The 8,296-nt window shown below is 38.6% G+C and overlaps 1 non-coding gene across 1 annotated transcript; it reads left to right on the forward strand.

The window, feature by feature from the left end:
* The first annotated feature begins 6,837 nt into the window (after positions 1–6,837).
* Positions 6,838–6,950, forward strand: LOC115215295. The gene has a single exon (XR_003881987.1). It is a non-coding gene; the product is annotated as a U6atac minor spliceosomal RNA (small nuclear RNA).
* Positions 6,951–8,296: the final 1,346 nt, after the last annotated feature.

The following is an 8,296-nucleotide window of genomic DNA, read 5'->3' on the forward strand; positions in this document are numbered from 1 at the left end:
CGTCCATAGTGAAGATTGATCCGCCGTTTTCCATCGGTCCGGAAGGGCAGGCAATTTTCTTCTGTCTGATAGCAGTGGCGAAAGAGGTTGCATGGTGACCCAGGTTGAAAGGACTGAAGACAGACACTTTTCTTTTCGGCCAATCCCTCATAAACTTTTTCAAATTTTAATTGGAAAGGAAGATGCGGGTGGAGAGAGAAGTGCTTCCTCCCACTACATTTGCTAAAATGGAGTGAATGTAGCGAAAATGGCATGTGTGAGTGGACCCACTCTAATAATGCGCCTGTAGGCTAGTGAATTTGAGAGGGAGAAGGGTACGCTCTTCCTAGATGCCCTCGAAGTGTCCAGTGGTTCAGCATTGGTGGGGTACCTGAGCCAACTCCATGTGGCTATCCCCCCACCATTGCTATATATTTTTGTTGGATATCATTGCTATTGTTTTATTTGTGTACTCGTTGTTTCTGTGTAGAATCCCCAGTGTCCATGTCTACTGTATCGTCTCCTATATATCGGCCCTAGTGTCCAATAAATGAAATAATAATTATTATTATTGGCAGAACCTTATCACGCCAGGCATAATGCTTAGCAGTGGAGGCGTAATGGCCCAGTGGTTAGCGCAGCGGACTCGCGGTCATTGAATCGCGGTTTCGATTCCCAGACCGGGCGTTGTGAGTGTTTATTGAGCGAAAACACCTAAAAGCTCCACGAGGCTCCGGCAGGGGATGGTGGTGATCCCTGCTGTAATCTTTCACCACAACTTTCTCTCACTCTTACTTCCTGTTTCTGTTGTACCTGTATTTCAAGGGGCCGGCCTTGTCACTCTCTGTGTCACGCTGAATATCCCCGAGAACTACGTTAAGGGTGCACGTGTCTGTGGAGTGCTCAGCCACTTACACGTTAATTTCACGAGCAGGCTGTTGCGTTGATTCGGATCAACCGGAACCCTCATCGTCGTAACCGACGGAGTGCTTCCAATGCTTAGCAGCATTTCTCCCGTTGCTACGTTCTGAGTTCAAGTTCCATCGATGTCGACTTTGCCTTTCATCATTTTGGTGTCGATAAATTGTGTGCCAGTTGAGCTTTTGGGATGGATGTAATCGACTTAACCCCTTCCTCCAAATTTCAGGCCTTGTGTCTATAGTAGAAAGGAGTATTATTATTACTTAAGGCATCGCACAGTATCCAATATCTTGATGTTGTTGATTGAAAATGTGTCTACGGGGATTTATACTGTCTGTCAAGTCACAACAAGGACCTCAGATGGACAGTACTTCATACAATATGCGTGCAGTTCCATGTAGTGCCGATTTTTGCGATACCCCTAGATAGTAGGGTATTTTAAAGTTTGCAGATGTTTCTTTATGTTGGGTGGTATTGAACCCAATGCTCCGATGACAATAGGGACAACCCTTTTGCCTGACTCTTGTAGGTGCCACATCTTAGAGATCTCAATTCTCAGATGGTGGCAGTAACGTTAAAGTTTGTATATGCTGGTACGTAGTTTTATGCAGAGAAATGAGAACAGATTTTGATCCCTCTCCATAAATGTTTGGCCTTATGCGAATCGGAGAAATCATTTACGGCATTGCCGATAACAGGCAATAATAATTAAAATGATGTTGCAGATTATCACGTTATTGTTATAATTGTTATTAAATGATCGACTTAATTGAAATGCTTTTAATTTCGGCCCTATTAATACTGAATTAATATCACAGCGAATCTACTTAGTCTTTCATTTCCTGAAGTATGCTCGAAATGATTTCACTAACTATGTCCCTTCCTTAAAAATGTGTAATCTACGAATCGACAGGGAGGCATTTTCAAACCACCTTCAATGCAAAACTCACCTTCATAAAATGGACGTATTCAATAGTATGTGAAAGGAAAACAAAAGCGGTTTAGTTATGGTTGGATATATCTTTGATCATAGATGCGCTGAATTGATCTGGGACTTCACAAGAACAAAAGCAACATGTGTAAACTTGTCCGAATATAATAAATCATTATTAATCATTTTGCTATTAATTCTGTTTTTACGACGGCAGAGAAAACAATCTAATTGAGAAAATATAACAACTGGTCCTAAATGGACTGTTGTATTCCTGTTCATAGTTCGAATTCCACTGATACTAAATACAATAGTTGTTTTAGGTGTAGCTCATTGATTTAACCTATTATCAAAAGCGAATCAAGCATGATCGATCCGTTCGTTTGATATAACTTTTTACCAATGTAATATTCATTCGTTGAGATGGTAGAGTATGATATGTGGGAGATTTTCACATCTAACCCAAGCATATCTAATCACTGTGTAAAAGTTCTTTTAGTGTTTGGTAAGATATCTTAATTGCTGTTATTATCATTGTTTTTTTCTTGTTTTGTTACAGCGGTAATTGTTCTTTAAAGTGATAACTAGATACATCGTACTGATGTTCGACTACAGAGGGTGACGGCACAATGAACCATATTTTTGTTGTGGTTGTTGTTGTTGTTGTTAGTAGTAGTAGTAGTAGTAGTAGTAGTAGTAGTAGTAGCAGCAGCAGCAACAGCAGTAGCAGTAATAGTAGTAATAGTATTATTACTATCATCATCATCATCATCATCATCATCATTATTATTATTATTATTATTATTATTATTATTATTATTATTATTATTATTATTATTATTATTATATTAGTAGTAGTAGTAGTAGTAGTAGTAGTAGTCGATCTTGTTGCTATTGTCGTTGTCGTTTTCTTGACGGGACATATCTATGTTGAATGAGTTGCCACCGTTTGTCATTCAAGTCCTCGTCTGTCTCATGTGTCGCTCCATGTTACAAGACGGTAAACAGTGGTTTGAGGTAGATTCAGCCTCTTGTTACTCGCAGGTATTTTGTTATGGCTTCGCCACATGAAAGTCTTGATTTATAAGACCAATTGCGAAAATCATTCCTGTCTTGCTCATTCGGTCTTTTATTCAGACGTAGTATGTAACATTATATTTTTCCATGGGGCATTTAAAAACAAAAATATCCGTGATGACATGTAGTTGCTTTCTTTAACAATTGAAACGTCGAAACGACCGTGTAGAATATTCTTTGTGCGATCAGTTTTGATAGAGCCCAGTATTGGAAACTTTTCATTTCAAAGTCGAAGATTAATCTTGAAGGAAATAAAAGAATGAAATAAGCTACGATGTCACATACTGACAGGATTTACTGTAAGGAAATGAAAGAGTGGAATCTTGATGTAAACATAAAATGTTACTTCGACCACTGTAAACATACGTTTCTCTCTCGTTACAGTATTGGACAATTTAATTCAGAAGCCGATCAGCATCAATAGCAAAGACAGTTTAATTGATGGAATATCGATTTCCAAATTTGGCACAAATCCACACGTTCTTAGGAGATACGATGTAGTTACTTCAATCGACGAACTCGCTTATTTGAATGATACATATTTTATGATTCTATGAACTTAAAAGTTCAATTCGGCTTAAACCGGCTTTGAGGAATAAGAACTTACCGAAAGGAACATGGCTTTTCAAAGCGCGTGGCATTTAGTCCGGCGGGTTATTATCAATACCTCTGTAACACCTCAAAATTGATATTTTGAGATATGATACTTACATACTGGAGAGCAATGGGAATATTCCATTACACACATTTATATCTATATATCAGAATAGTATACATTTCTACATTCATGCATATATATATATATATATATATATATATATGTATGTATGTATGTATGTACGTATGTTTTATGTATAGGCACAGGAGTGGCTGAGTGGTATGAAGCTTGTTTCCCAATCACATGCTCCCGGGTTCAGTCCCATTGCATGGCATCTTGGGCAAGTGTTTTCTATTATAGCCTCGGGCCGACCAAAGCATTGTGCGTGGATTAGGTAGATGGAAACTGAAAGAAGCCCGTCGTTTATATATATATATATGTGTGTGTGTGTGTGTGTGTGTGTATGTGTGTGTGTGTGTGTGTGTGTGTGTGCCTGTGCGTGTGTGTGTATGCCTGTGTTTGTTCCCTCACATCTCTTGACAAACGATATTGGTGTGTTTACGTCCCCGTAACTTAACGGTTCGGCAAAGGAAACCGATAAAATAAGTACTAGGCTGAGTAAGAATATGTCCCGGGGTCGATTTATTCGAATAAAAATGACTGAAACAAATCAAAGAATAAAAGAATATATATTGCACACAGACACACAACACCCCCCAACTCTCTTTCTCTGTCACATACGCACGCGCGCGTACATGTATACATACATACATACATACATATATATATATACACACACACACTAACACACACAGATATATATATATATATTATATATATATATATATATATATATATATATATATATATGTTATATAAAATATGTTCTGTTCGTCTGTGTGTGTCTCTTCTAGGATCTCGGGCATCCTCCATCCGATTGCGCTCAAATTTGATATGTAGATACCAACGGTATCAGGGCGTGTACAAGTCTTGAAAAAATTTTTTAAATCGATTCCAGGTGAGAATGCGATCGATAAAGCCGTGGGTACGTGCATTTTTACGCGCAAGTACATCAACTGTTGCGATCGATACTACTTCCTCCGCCAACCTGTACATAACTGCACCTTCCGTTTTTTGTTGTTTTTGTACTGCTTAAAGTCACGTTTATTTCCTGCCAAGCTTACTGTTTAAATCGGAAAAATTTTTTTTTGAGAAAATTTGGTTTAAATGTTTGACAACTCAGCACTGTCCATTGGATGGGGGAGTGTTTTGCTCGTATATATATATGAGCACTTAGGTGCAAAACAAAGTGGCCAAGATTGTACTCGAATACCAAAGGTACAGTAAAATGCTATTTTTGTATATCTATTATCTTTTACGTGTGTGAGTCATTTGCTTACGACCATGCTGGGGCATCAACTTGAAGAATTTTAGCCGAGCGAACCGAACCCATTTTTCAATCTTTAAAAGCCGGATATAGTTTGTTTCGGTCTCTTTTTCGGAACTGGTGTTTCATGGACGTAAACACACTGACACCGCTGGCCAAGAGCTGTGCGGGGTGCAAACGTAGACACAAATACACAGACACACACGTACATGCACATACAAACACACGATCACACACACACACGCACATAACCACCCACCCACACACACACACATACATACACACATGCACGCACGCACACATACACACATGCATGCACGCACACACACACACACACACGACTGTTTTCTTTCAGTTTCCGTCTACCAAATCCATTCACAAGGTTTTGGGCGGCCCGAGGCTACGGGAAGAGGAGATGCTAAGAACTTACCGAATCCACACCACGGGCTCACACGCATGCAAATAATTACACACATAAACACATACGTACTTGTGCACGCGCGCGCGACGGCGTGCGAAGGCACTATCTCCCTCTGAAATTCTCATTCACATTTTCCTAAATATAAATATAAAGTCTGATAACTAGCCGACGTCCTGATCTAGAGTCGATGGGGCATACCACTGTTGAGGTCACGCTTAGCGAGAAAAGGGCGATTTGACCTAGCGATTTATAAAACAATCGATTAGTTACCTGGTTAAATAGCAAAGCAGATTAATGATAATAATAATGATAATAATATAATAATAATAATAATAATAATAATAATAATAATAATAATAATAATAATAATAATAATAATCATATTTGATATTTGATCTCTGTTGACCGCAAGGGTTCCACACTTCTTTTGTTTCCCAATCGTACAAGAATGTGAAGCCCCATTGTTGGCCTCCTTCTCACCATCTGCCGAACCTATTTACAAATCTGTGGAATTTGGTATATTCACCAAGCTGCTTCTCTTCCTCCTACTATCTCCTCAAACCTTCACATATCTATGATTATCTGAAGTATAATACAAAAGTCAAAACTGAACATTTAATAATACCACACAGTTATAGGAGAAAATATGGCCGACTTAACCAAATAACGGTTATACTGTCGCCATGGCTACAAAGATTAACAACAACGATATAGATCAAGACACTATTGGTGGTCACTAACGTTGAACAATGCTGTAATGGCAAGGTTAAAGTGATTGTAACGGTATTAATGGCGGAGTTGACAATAGTGGCAGAGACACAACCATCCCTACATCTGCCACACAGGGCTCAATACTAATAATTTTAATAGAGTACAAATATGTCTTACGAAACAACAAGGAAAACTACATCAGTACACCGAATTGCTTGTCCTATGGTTAATCTGGAAGCGCGTCCTCCAGGAGAAAGGTTGAAAGATCATCTACTGGCACAAACTCTCCTCTGAATACGAACCTGGATTGCCAAACTGCCCCAAATTGAGCCCTCCATGTTCACCACCACACCGACTACAGAAAGAAATATGTAAGAGGATCAAATGGACTCGAGAATAGTATACAGAAGTAACGTATACCTATTGCTATTCATTAGGCACGCCATCTGCAGAGAAACACACCGCATATTCTTATTAAATATGGACAACACGAAATCAAGACAGTAGGCGATTATATCTGAACGAGAACAAGTTAACAAATCTGTGGAGGTGTGTCTTCGGAAATGAAAGACTCATCGTGAAATTTCTGCGATCAAGGAGGCAGCGGAAACTGTCCTAAATATAAGACAGAAAGGAAATGACGAATCAGACAAAGATAGCAACTCTCCACCAGTCTCAATTGAAAGACTGCCATCTGACCAGAACACGTAAATGTCCGAAGAAATACATTGTAATGAAGATGATAAAGATAGCTAATACAGTAGTAAAGAAACAATATTTGAAGACTATGCGTTTACTGAAGAACATAGAGCGTGTTGCAAAAAAGGAGTGACGGCTAATACTCCCCTTGACAAAGACAGAAGAGATCAATCGATCTTTCTAACACATATGGGCATTACTCTCTACTTTAAAGCAACCTATTTTCATCTAGGCGTAGGAGTGGCTGTGTGGTAAATAGCTTGCTTACCAACCACATGGTTCCGGGTTCAGTCCCACTGTGTGGCACCTTGGGCCTTCTACTATAGCCTCGGGCCGACCTAAGCCTTGTGAGTGGATTTGATAGACGGAAACTGAAAGAAGCCCGTCGTATATATATATATATATATATATATATATATATATATATATGTGTGTTTGTGTGTGTGTGTGTGTGTGTGTGGTGTGTGTGTGTGTGGTGTGTGTGTGTGTGTTGTGTGTTTTGTGTCTGTTTGTCCACCCCCAACATCGCTTGACAAACGATGCTGGTGTGTATACGTACCCGTAACTTAGCGGTTCGGCACAATAGACTGATACTAGTCGATTTGCTCGATTCCAGCATATCCACAGTCAAAATGACTGAAACAAGTAAAAGAGAGTAAAAGAGTCTATGACAGAACTGAAGCAGAAATTCCGAATTAGCATGCAGTCGTAAGGCACGACAACATGGTAGGGAAGCATTCCATAAATCATCAACTACGACCAAAATAGAGAACAAATTAAAATTGGAAACTATGCAACGAAAAATATTTTGCAAGAACTAAAACCAGATTTCACTGACTTAAACGAAATTATTTACATAGTGGTTAAAAAAATTGAAACCAGTTGCATGCCCCTGAAAAAGCAAAGTAATACAAACCTAAGAAGAATTCCAACCTGAAAAAGTAAAATTGAAAATGAGATTGAAATAATGAGAGGTGAAATGTCAATGTCGAATGAACTAATCTGTGGAAACGATGTAAAATCTAGGAAGAGAAAAAAGATGAAGAGTAAACTTATATTATCACCGAGAGAAGAACTGCTTTAAAAAAAAAAAGAAATGCGGCAAAAAAAAGTTCAAGCAAAAGCTCACAGAATACGAAGATTTGAGAAGAGAAACATATTTTACAATCAAAATAAGCTGTTCACATCCAGTGCGAAAACATTTTACAAAGAACACTTTACAAAGAAACAGGGAAGAAGTAAATAACTGTTGAAGACCCGACCCCTCTCATGGAAGAAGTTGAAAACTTTTGGAAAAATATCTGGAGTGATGAAAAGACTTACAATGAAAATGCAAACTGGATTAGACGCACAGATCGATCCTACCAACACTTACCAGAACCAGCATGGGAAGACAATCAAAATATATATATATATATATATTTTTTTACTCTCTTTTACTCTACTTGTTTCAGTCATTTGACTGCGGCCATGCTGGAGGACCGCCTTTAGTCGAGCAAATCGACACCAGCACCAATTCTTTGTAAACTTAGTACTTATTCTATCGGTCTATTTTGCCGAACCGCTAAGTTA

This window comes from Octopus sinensis, linkage group LG8, assembly GCF_006345805.1.
Source record: "Octopus sinensis linkage group LG8, ASM634580v1, whole genome shotgun sequence".
Classification (NCBI taxonomy): domain Eukaryota; kingdom Metazoa; phylum Mollusca; class Cephalopoda; order Octopoda; family Octopodidae; genus Octopus; species Octopus sinensis.